The 12,467-nt window shown below is 37.9% G+C and overlaps 1 pseudogene; it reads left to right on the top strand.

The window, feature by feature from the left end:
* The first annotated feature begins 1,834 nt into the window (after positions 1-1,834).
* LOC124898457 overlaps positions 1,835-12,467 on the top strand; it is a 21,883-nt pseudogene continuing 11,250 nt past the window's right edge.

Raw genomic sequence — 12,467 nt, forward strand, 5'->3', positions numbered from 1 at the left:
ATGTTTCACTGAAGGTATTAAATGAAGTATATGTTTCAAGGGAGATTACAATCAACCAACTTGAGAAAATGGTTGGAAAAATCTTTGATGTTAATCATATCAGCTTTTCTGATGACGAATTGCCTATTGAAGGTACAGGGCATAACCGGGGCCTTTATATTACAGTGATATATGAAGATTTCTATGTCACTCATGTTATGATTGATGGAGGTTCAGGTGTAAATATTTTCCCTATTTATACTTTGCAAAAGTTGAATATTGGTGCTGACAGGATCAGACCCAACAATGTATGTGTTAGGGCTTTCGATGGTGCAAAATCAAATTCCATTGGCGAAATAGAACTAATGTTGACCATAGGGCCTGTTGAGTTCACCATAGAGTTTCAAGTATTGAATGTAGACTCCTCTTACAATCTGTTATTGGGAAGGCCGTGGATCCACAAGGCCAAGGCGGTTGCATCTACACTGCACCAAATGATTAAGTTTGAGCATGACAGGCAAGAAGTAGTTATTCATGGTGAAGGAGATTTGTCAGCCTACAAAGATTCTCCCTTGTCTTTTATTGAAGCAAATAACGTAGAGGAGACATTCGTCTATCAAATTTTTGATACAGTGCCAGTGAATCGTATTCTTGAATGGCAGGCTATACTGGGATCGAATTGTCTTCTGCTTCTATCATAATGGTGAGTGAACTTTGGAAATACGGATTTGAGCCAGGAAAGGGTTTGGGAGCATCTTTGCACGGTATAGTTCATCCCATATGTCCGAGTGAGAACGTGGGCACGTTTGGTCTAGGATTTGAGCCTACAGCTGAAGATCTGAAAAAATCCAAGGGAAGGAAAAAGGAAATATGGCCACTCCCTCGTCCAATGCCACTACTCAGTGAATCATTTGTTAAGAGCGGTGTCATGAAGCATGTGGAATTTGAAGTTGAATTGGTAGATAACTTCCAGAACCTTTTTATTGAAGTTGATATGGTCGAAGCAGGAGAAGGTACCAGTATGGCCGACGTGCAATTCATAGGTCCAGCTGTCCAGCTCAATAATTGGGAAGTCACTCCTCTCCCCGTCAGGAGGGAGTTTTGGTATTTTATTTTATTTTTCTTTCTGTTTATCTGAGTTATTTCAGGGTTGTATTCGGATTTTAGTTTGTTTATGTTATGTTGGCATCTGTGTTTAAACCCTTCTATCTTTTATTTAATGAAATGTAATGTCCCTTTTGTTTCGTGTCTAATATATTTTGTTTTTCTTTTCTTACACAGTTTTCTTTATGCTGATTCTAATAACATAACATGCATGCAGAATTTTCAGCCTGATCTTAAAATCCAAACTAATAAAGATGTAATGAAGCAGGATGGAGAATATGAAGAAGAAGAAGCACTAGAAGAAATAAGCAAAGAGTTGGAATAGTTTGAAGACAAACCGAATTCTAATTTGAATGAGACTGAGCCAATAAATATAGGGGATCAAGAAGATGTTAGGGAAACTAAAATCAGTGTACATGTTTTCCCACAGCTAAAAGATGGAATAATTCAAGCATTAATTGATTATAAGGATGTTTTTGCATGGTCTTATGATGATATGCCTGGTTTAAGCACTGAATTAGTGGCTCACAAATTGCCAACTGATCCCGCGTTCCCTCCTGTCAAACAAAAGTTGAGAAAGTTTAAAACGGATGTAAGTATTAAAATTAAAGAGGAAATCATGAAACAACTTGAAGCCAAAGTAATTCGAGTAGCTCTCTATCCCATGTGGTTATCCAATGTTGTTCCCGTACCAAAGAAAGATGGCAAAATTTGAGTATGTGTTGATTACCGTGATTTGAACAGAGCAAGTTCGAAAGATGATTTTCCACTGCCCAACATCAAAATTTTGTTAGACAACTGTGCTAAACACGAGGTTGCATCTTTTATGGATTGCTATGCCGGATATCACCAGATCATTATGGATGATGAAGACGCAGAGAAAATATCTTTTATCACACCATAGGGAACTTATTGTTATCGAGTGATGCCGTTCGGTTTGAAGAATGCTGGAGCAACGTACATGAGAGTCATGACCACTATGTTTCATGATATGATGCATAAGGATATGGAGGTCTACGTGGACGATGTGATTATTAAGTCAAAAAGTCAGGCCGACCATGTAAAGGATTTAAGAAAGTTCTTTGAAAGGCTTCGCAGGTATAATCTCAAACTCAATCTGGCAAAATGTGTATTTGGAGTTCCATCTGGAAAGATGTTGGGGTTTGTAGTCAGCCGTCGGGGAATTGAATTGGATCCCTCAAAAATCAAAGCCATTCAGGATTTGCCCCCGCCCAAGAATAGAACGGAGGTGATGAGTTTGCTTGGTAGACTGAACTACATTAGCAGGTTTATTGCTCAACTCACAATCACTTGTGAGCCCATATTCAAGTTGTTGAAAAAGAGTGCTGCGGTAAAATGGACTGAAGAATGTCAGGAAGCATTCGATCGAATCAAAAGATATTTGTCAAATCGCCCGTATTGGTACCCCCAGAGCCTGGTAGGCCTTTGATCCTATATTTATCAGTCATGGACAATTCTTTCGGTTGTGTCCTGGGTCAACATGATGTCACGGGCAAAAAGGAGCAGGCTATTTATTATCTTAGCAAGAAGTTCACCGCATATGAGGCCAGGTATACTCTTCTTGAAAGGACGTGTTGTGCCCTAACTTGGGTAGCACAGAAGTTGAAGCATTATCTCTCATCCTATACTACTTATCTCATCTCCCGCATGGATTCGTTGAAGTATATCTTTCAGAAGCCTATGCCGACGGGTCGATTGGCAAAGTGAAAAATATTGCTTACCGAGTTCGACATTGTATATGTAACTCGAACCGCCATGAAATCCCAAGCCTTGGCAGATCATCTTGCTGAGAATCTCATCGATGAAGAGTACGAGCCATTAAAGACATATTTTCCTGACGAAGAAGTGTCGTGTGTCGATGAAGTCGTTATAGATGCTGATCTTGGTTGGAGATTATTTTTCGATGGAGCTGTTAATATGAAAGGAGTCGGAATAGGTGCGGTTCTTATCTCTGAATCGGGACAATATTTCTCGGTAACAGTACAACTTCGATTCTACTATACTAACAATATGGCAGAGTATGAAGCCTGCATTCTTGGTTTGAGGTTAGCTGTTGATATGGGAGTCCAAGAATTATTGGTGTTGGGAGATTTGAATTTGCTCGTCCATCAAATTCAAGGCGATTGGGAGACGCGAGATTTGAAGCTCATCCCATATCGACAATGCTTGCAGGAGCTATGTCAACGGTTTGTATTAGTAAAATTTAGGCATATTCCAAGGATTCGTAATGAAATCGTTGATGCTTTAGCCACTCTGTCTTCAATGCTCCAACATCCTGACAAAGCCTACATCGATCCAGTGCATATACAGAGTTGTGATCAGCATGCTTACTGTAGTGCGGTTGAAGAAAAGCTCGATAGATAACCTTGGTTCTTGGATATCAAGCGGTACATTTAGTTAGGAGAATACCCAGCATATGCCACCAACTATCAAAAGAGGAATGTTAGGCGTTTGGCTAATGGGTTTTTCTTAAGTGGGAGAATCTTGTATAAGAGGACCCCAGATCTAGAACTTTTAAGGTATGTAGATGCAAGAGAAGCCTCGGCAATCATGGTTGGAATACACTCTAGAGTATGCGGGTCACATATGAACGGTCATGTCTTGTCAAAGAAGATTCTTCGAGCATGTTATTACTGGCTTACTATGAAAAGAGATTCTATTCAATTTGTTCGAAAGTGTCATCAATGTCAGGTACACGATGATCTGATACGTTCTCCTCTTGTTGAGTTGCATGCAATGGTCGCTCCATGGCCGTTCGTGGCTTGGGGAATGGATGTGATTGGACCGATTGAGCCGAAGGCATCAAATCGACATAGGTTTATTTTGGTAGCCATTGACTACTTCACAAAGTGGGTAGAAGCAGTAACTTTCAAGTCAGTGACAAAGAAGGCTGTGGTTGATTTTGTTCATTCCAATATCATTTGTAGATTTGGAATTCCTAAGATAATCATTACAGATAATACTGCCTATCTCAATAGTCATTTGATGCAAGAAGTAAATCAACAATTTAAGATCGCGCATCAAAATTCTACTCCACATCACGTAAAGGCCAATGGTGTTGTAGAAGCCGCCAATAAGAATATAAAAAAGATACTGCAAAAAACGATACAAGGGTCTAGACAGTGGCATAAAAATTTGTCATTTGCATTGCTAGGTTATCGCACTACTGTTCGCACTTCAACAGGGGCAACTCCATATTTATTGGTGTATAGGACAAAAGCAATCATCCCTGCAGAAGTTGAAATTCCCTCTCTTCGAGTCATTGTAGAAGCAGAGATTGATGATGATGAATGGGTAAAAACCCAGCTGGAACATTTGAGTTTGATTGAGGAAAAAAGGCTAACGTCTGTGTGTCATGGCCAGTTGTATTAGAGGAGGATGGCTCGAGCGTATAACAAAAAGGTCCATCCTAGAAATTTTGAAGTTGGTCAGTTGGTATTGAGATGTATCCTTCCTCACCAGGTTGAAGCAAAAGGCAAGTTCTCTCCTAACTGGCAAGGTCCCTTCGTTGTGAATAAAGTGTTACCCAATGGAGCCCTATATTTGACAGATATTGAAGGCAAAATAGCAGAAATGGATATCAATGCTGATGCAGTCAAAAGATAATATGTATGATATTTGATCCTTTGTTGAGTTTATTGCATGTTTAGTACTTGCATTTTTGAAGATTGATATGATGAAGACATTTTATTCTTCTATCCAAACATTATGTCATCCTTTGTTTACCCGTTTGAGCTTCGTTTTATTTTTTCTTTCTTTCATATCCCTCTTTTGGAATCAAAATAGAGTCAAAGATAAATGTCAAGAAAATAAGAATAAAAGAAAGAGTTCAAAAAAAAAATCAATTAAATCAAAACAAAGAACAAGCTGATGGAACTACGTGCGACCTGATTCTCCTCTCTCGGGAGTGAGATACGTAGGCTGCCCTATTTCGGGCTCGGTCTAACCAAATAAAGATTTAAGATTCACCCAGTCAACAAAACTGGGGCATGATTTAATGTGCTGTTTGAGTCGGTTCCAAAAGTTGTAAGTCCCACCCCTACTTCAAGTATCATTTGAGCCCCTTACCATCTTTTCTAACCTTAACCAAAAGCCAAGTTATAACCAAAGAAAGTCCTTCAGATCAATTTTTGATAATGTTAAGGCTAAGCCTGCAATGGATATGATGATACATTGTGAAGTACCACTTGTCTCCCTCAGCATAAGAAATCAGGAAAGAAATACAAAAATGAGAGAGTCTTATTGGTGAAAACCCCCGCGGGCATCATAAGGCGATGGTGAGTTAAGAGAAAATGAAAATGAGAGAGTCTTATTGGTGAAAACCTTTGCAGGCACCATAAGGCGATGGTGAGTGGAGAGAAATAAAAATGAGAGAGTCTTATTGGTGAAAACCCTCACGGGCACCGTAAGGCGATGGAGAGTTCAAGAGAAAAGTGAAAAGTGAGAAAAAAGAGATTTGTTGGCGAAAGTCTTTTAAGATGTCATCAATCGAATGTGATGTATGAGTCCAGTGGATTTGAAGAAGCGGCTCAGCGGCAAAAGGTACGAACTCAACAACAAATGGGGAGTCTGGATAGGAAGATCAGGCAGCTCAATCCAAAATGCATGTCATACTCGTTGGAGTTGGTTGTCGTATTCAGATAAGTTTTCTTTTTGAATATGGGATATTGCCCTTTTCTTTAATTTACATATTCATGTTTTTTGTCTTTTTATGTCATTTATCAAAATAAAAGTCACCATTATTTCTTTACATTTTAAGTCAAGTCTGTGTCAAAACAAGCGAGAAAAGATTTCAAAATTTACTACCAGTCTTACCAATTATACGAGGAAAAGCCAAGGAACAGCACAGGAAAGAAATATAATTGTAATTCAACACAAAACAAAGGAAGTCTATCAACCGACAGGCTGTTAGATTCGTGGAAACATTCAGATTTAGGAAAAGGGTGCACCTCAGAGGCATGGTAAAATGGAAGCCCATTGTTCGAGTCAGAACTCACTTCCCTCAATCTGGATCTGGGTCGATGATGCGGCAAGACAGGATAAGTGTTAGCGATTTGGAACAAAGATGAAAGGAACGAGTGCTGGGCAGAACCTGAGAAGCCAAGATCTGCAAGCCACCGCTAAGTTTTTAACTGACAAATTTTCTTTGTTGATATAGGGGCAAATTCTCTTCACTTAATTCAACTATCATTGGAAATGCACATCCATGGGATTTTACTTTCTGTTCAGGACCCTCCTGGAAAATGAAATTTTATTTTCTGTTCAGGACCCTCCTGGAAAATGGGATTTTATTTTCTGAAAAATGGGATTTTATTTTCTGAAAAATGGGATTTTACTTTCTGTTCAGGACCCCCCTGAATAATGGAATTTTACTTTCTGTTCAGGATTCTCCTAAAAATATGGGATTTTACTTTCTGTTCAGGGCCCTCTTGTAAAATGGGATTTTACTTGTTGTTTAGGACCCTCCTGAAAAATGGAATTTTACTTTCTGTTCAGGACACTCCTGAAAAATGGGATTTTACTTTCTGTTCAGGACCCTTCTTGAAAATGGGATTTTACTTGCTGTTCAGGACCCTCCTGAAAAAATGGAATTTTACTTTTTGTTCAGGACCCTCCTGGAAAATGGAATTTTATTTTCTGTTCAGGACCCTCCTGAAAAATGGGATTTTACTTTCTGTTCAGGACCCTCCTGAAAATGGGATTTTACTTTCTGTTCAGGACCCTTCTGAAAAAAATGGGATTTTACTTTCTGCTCAGGACCCTCCTACAAAAAATGAGATTTTACTTTATGTTCAGGACCCTCCTGAAAAATGGGATTTTACTTTATGTTCAGGACCCTCCGAAAAATGGGTCCACCTCACTTGACTCTTCAACTCGGTATAGTCCACCTCCTTCCAATCCTTTGAGATACTCATCACTTGATCCCCTCATAACTAGGGTGGGTAGGATGTCCTAAGTCAAGACCTGGCTTTCCTCCTTCCTCTTGCTCCGTGCTTTTAAATAAAGGTCAGGACAAAATTCTGCCTCGTTGTCTACTACTTTGTATGAAAACACCATGTGTTTACATCCAAAGGGGGCATGATGTAGGCACGTGATTTCGTCCTCTTAAAGTTCAATTTTATTCACTTTTACCCATTTTATGTTATCCTACCGTGTACCCTCACCCATGTGATAATCCCTCCACAAAATGACAAAAAATAACAATCTCCTAACTAATTTTGTCTTATCCTAGAACCTACCCAAACAAAAATAGGCACCTAACCCTTATCCCTCCAATTAAAAAACAAGAACTACCTACCCTATCCTAACAACCCATCCAATCAAAAAAACCCCATCACACCCTACCCCACGTGACCCCACCTACCCTACCCTACTACCCCACCCTCACCTCACAACATATATACCCCTTTCACATTTTTACGGGGAAGGACCTTTTTTTTTCATGAGAATCTCCCTCTAAAAATTTTTCATCATACAGAGAGAACCACCATTAACACACACAAACACCTCGAAACTTACACTAATCTTCCGAACTCTCTTAACATAGAAAAGATAAGCAAAAAAAGGGGTGGTATTTTGGTTTCTTCCGACGAGGACAAGACAGGAGGAAGACGGTTATTCACTGGAAGGGAAAGAGGCTAGAAACATTTTCTTTCTTTCTTTTGCTTTCTTCTCCAAAAGAACACATACACGCACAGATATAGAAGGATTTCATTTTTGGTGATTTCGATTTTTTCTCCACTAGTACAGAAACAACAACAAAAAAAGGGATTGTCATCCTCATCTTCTCTTAGTCCTCTTCGAAATTCATTTCTTTGGAGTCGTTTCTTCGTAAAGGAAAACACGCTCTTTCATTGTTTCCTTCAATTCCAAAGCATGACTGGCCAGAAAACGTGAATCAGCATCGAATGCTTCTTGGAAATCGGCCCAGTTTTGAACCAATTTTCTTTTACGATTAGGTTTTGCACGGGTCAGATCTAATTTGTTGGTTTCCGTTTGATTCTTCGGCCTTGTATTATTTCGGGATCTATAGTTTTGGTTCATTTTTTAGTCGACACGTCGAGAACAGTTTTGGATTTCAATTCTCGATACTGAGCTTGGAGTTGAGGTACGCGTTGAGAACAGTTTTGGATTTCGATTCTTGATACCAAGCTTGGAGTTGAGGTGGCTGGTTGTTGAGACTTTCTAGTCGGGGTTCGAAGTTTGGCTTCTTTAATTCTTTATTATCAACGAAAGTCGATTATTGGAAGGTCGTTTGAGGCTTCAGTTCAGATTGCTATTTTTCTATTCGAGTTGGATTCATCGCCGTTGAGGTTCTATTCGAAATTTCAAGTCCGGATTTTCTTATTATCAACAAAGATCAGATTGTTGAAAGGTCCATTTCTTAACCCGCTCTCTTTTTATCTATCTTAGTGTGTTGAATGGATTGTGAATATGTGTGATGTTATTATGTTTTGTTGGATTTTTGTTGATGTTGATTATGACGTTTGTGATTCGGCTATGTTGGTTTAAGGAATGAGTTTTATCATGTTTTAATGGGTTGATAAAAGGAAAATTGGGGTGGAATTACGAGATTGATAAAATGATGAATTTGGTTAATGATGGTTTTATTGTTACTTTTTGTTCAACTTGGAATAAACATGAATAACAGTGGTGAACTCGATAGTATCACTGTTTTAGGTCGCTAATTGGATAGGCAATATAGGTTCAGGTAGGCAAGAATTTAAGATTGATGTTTTGGTTGGATGTTGGAATGTGCGTATGAATGTTTCTTTCTAGTTTATTGTATTTAATTCAATTGTATAATTTGGCCGGGGAATGCCCCGAAGTACCTGTATATATTTATTCACCGGGGAATGCCCCGAGGTATCATGTACCTGGAGGACGTTCGTGGTAAAGACTCGAGGCGTCGGGTAGAGCATTAGTTTAGGATTAGCGTAGGTTTACTTTCAGTCCCTTTTTATTTTGGGTTGTAATAATTGGACTGGACTTTACATTTCGGATTGTTTTGTTTTGGTTTGATTATTTTGCATGCTTTTTGTGCGGTTTATACATTTCTTAGTGCCAAAAAAATAGTCGATACACTCTACCAAGCGACCGTGGTTGAGCCATGGGATCGAGAGGTGCCTAACACCTTCCCCTCGGTCAACAGAATTCCTTAGCCGGAATCTCTGTTCGCAAACCAGTTTAAAGAGTCAAATGATTTTTGAAAAGGATTTTCTAATGGTGACTTGGCACACCAGATTATGCCAAGTGGCGACTCTGAGTAAAAAATGTAAATAATCCTTTTCCGAAATAAATTTTCATTTCTTGTCACTTAAATAATAAAACTCTTTCGAACTAAAAATATAAATCGTTTGGAGTACGAAAAAGGGGTGTGACAGACATAACCCTACCCTGTTATCGACGCCCAAAGCCACCCTTCAAGAAAAACAAACAAAGCAAGAAACAAAACTAAACTACGATAAAAACAAAAACTAAGCAAAGAGAGCAACAAAAACTAAATATCAGGAAATATAGGGCACATGAATGGCCTAAAACCAAAGACAGCAAAATCAATAATAAAAGCAGTGCAAGATAGGACAACGGATAATCCGAACAGATTAAATGCAAGTCAAAATATAGAAGATAATATAATACTTAATATGAAAAATGAAATAGAAAAGGTTAGAAGTCACCGGGTTACGTTTGTAGAACAATTCTTCTTTTCCTGCGTGGTATGTTGGACCCCAGCAAACGAATGCAGAAATTGGTCACCAGGGTACTATTGCCGGAGCTTCGCCGGAGTGCCGCTGGAATCAGATCTGGTACCATTGGAATCTGAGCTAGTCGAAACCAACCTCAACTTCAGATGTACCCACTGGAATCAGTCGCTTCTGATCGGATCTGCGCACTGCCTATGTCGCCGGACTCGTGCGGTCGGTGACCTACCCCGGTGATCTCGTCGGTCATAAAATCCAACGAGGATATGATGAATTAGAGGTGAGGGAAGACGGCGGCAGAGTCGGGGATTGTTGTTTGTTGTCGCATTGAGTTCACCGGAGAGAGAGGGATAACGGAGGCGGCGTGATGGTGGCAGTATGACCGCGGGTGGATCTGGATGATGGAGATGGGCGACGGCTTGGAGGCGTGGGTGGTTTGACGGTTGTTGTTGTTGGTCGACGGAGAGGACGATCATGGAAGCCGATAGGATTTTGCCGGCGATGTCGAGAGAGAGGAAAGCCGGCGAGGTGACTGGTGGTTGGCCGACGGCTTCTCTTTTACCTTAAAGAGAAGGGAGAGAAGATAGTTATTCCAATCAGAGGCTGCAAAAAGGCTGTTGGAGAGTCAAATTATATTTTTTTTAAAAAAATTCAAATATTTTTAGCTAAATATAAAAAAAAATTATTTTATAATTAAGCATGTATTAAGTTAGAAAGCGAATATCAACATACTTTAGTAACTTGTCAATAATTTTATAAAAATACCTTATATTTTATTTTAAAAAAATAAAGTAATAGATATATATATATATAATCTAAAAAGAATTTGAAGGGCAATTGTGTCTTATTCTAATTTTATCCCAAGGATAACTTAACATGGGATAATAATCCCACCATATCTATGGATAACTTATCCCGGGACTAATTATTAGTCCCGGGATAAGTTATCCCAAATATTGACAACAAAACAAGTGAAACAAATTTTTATTTCGGGATTATTATTTTATCCCGGGATTATTCACATCCAAAACTCAAACCAAACGGCACCTTAGTGTAATTGATTACTCCTTGTTATTAGCATTCTTGAAAAATATTGCAAAGAGGAGTACCATTAAAAATATAAATGGTGCTTTGGTATTAGTCATCCATCAATATTGGAACTAACAATAAGACACAATTAAGAGGGGTAAAATGGTAAAGTTACATTACTAATCATTGTTTTTTTAATAGTTGTGTTATCCCAATTTGGAACGGGTAAAATGAAACGAAGGGAGTATGAAACTTATTTTTCTTACTCTCATTATGAATTTTTTTAAGAAAAATTATAAAAATATTTTTCTCTAAAAAACTTACTTTTAAAAATTATTAGACTAATCAAACATGAAAAAGGTTTTAAAAGTATTTTCCTTCGTACTAAAAACATCAAAAATACTTCATTGTAATAAATCCTCAACTATCGATGTATCCTCATGACCCCATTTAAATATTAGAAGTTATTTGAGCGAAGCTAAAATTTATACTAAGGGAGTTTAAAATATAAATAAGTAAGTGTCTACTATATGTACATAAAAGATAATTTCAATCAGCATAACAGGAAAAAAAAAAGGAGAAAGAATGATCATATTAATTTTTTTTTGGATAATCGTGGTGTCCGAGTCAACTTGCACGCACCTCGACTAATTTACAAAATACCTGTCACCTCCCACCAACAATAATCAAGTAACTCTATCTACTAAGTTTTGAACAGATGAGAAGAAATCACCTAGTATGTCTCCGTTGAAATTGAATCAGATACTTTATGATGATCAACGAACTTTATTAAACCACTAATTAACACCCCGTGAAAGTATGATCAATATTATTATGACATGTAATTAGCTAAACTACAAGTATAATACCATCTACTTGGCAGTAGTATTTAGCCCTGGGAGATATGAAAAGCTAAATATGGTACATGTTAGGAATAAATAAGAATAGAGAAAATACATAATTACCCCTCTAATCTTGTTTGAGATTTGTAAAAAGATATCTAAACTTTAACTTTGACCTATTACCTCACAGTTCTTCTTTATTTCGTTACAAACACACCATTGTGACCCTCTGCGTGTATACACGCGCCACAGGCGCATGAAACGGCTCGAATTTAACTTTTTTAACCAATTAAAAGTTGTCACGTGTAAATAATTAACTTATAATTTATATTTTTTAAAAAAATAATATTTATTTATTTTTTAAAATTTTCTCTACCCCCTCTCCACCCCCCGCCCCCCAACCCACCACTTTTTCTTCTTCAACTCAATTCGCCATTAAAGCTTCCATTGAAGCCTTTTTTTTAAATCATTCATTAAGGCTCCATTTTACAATTAAATTATGGAGTATCATTTAACTACACACCATTTCTTCTTCAACACCATTAAAGTTCTTCAACACAATGTCACCATTAAAGCTCCTCTATTAAAACTTTTTTTTTTTAAATCATATCATTAAAGCTCAATTTTCAGTTAAATCATATCATTTAACTATCTTTAAAACTCAATCATAAAACTATTTTTTGAAGTGATTTGAACAAAAAAAAAATAGTCAGAAATGCATACTGACGGAGTGGGGGGGTTTGGGGGAGATGTTGATGGGGTGGGGGTGTTGGACGGGGGTGGGGGTGCT

The sequence above is a fragment of the Capsicum annuum genome, chromosome 5 (genome assembly GCF_002878395.1).
Source record: "Capsicum annuum cultivar UCD-10X-F1 chromosome 5, UCD10Xv1.1, whole genome shotgun sequence".
Lineage (NCBI taxonomy): Eukaryota > Viridiplantae > Streptophyta > Magnoliopsida > Solanales > Solanaceae > Capsicum > Capsicum annuum.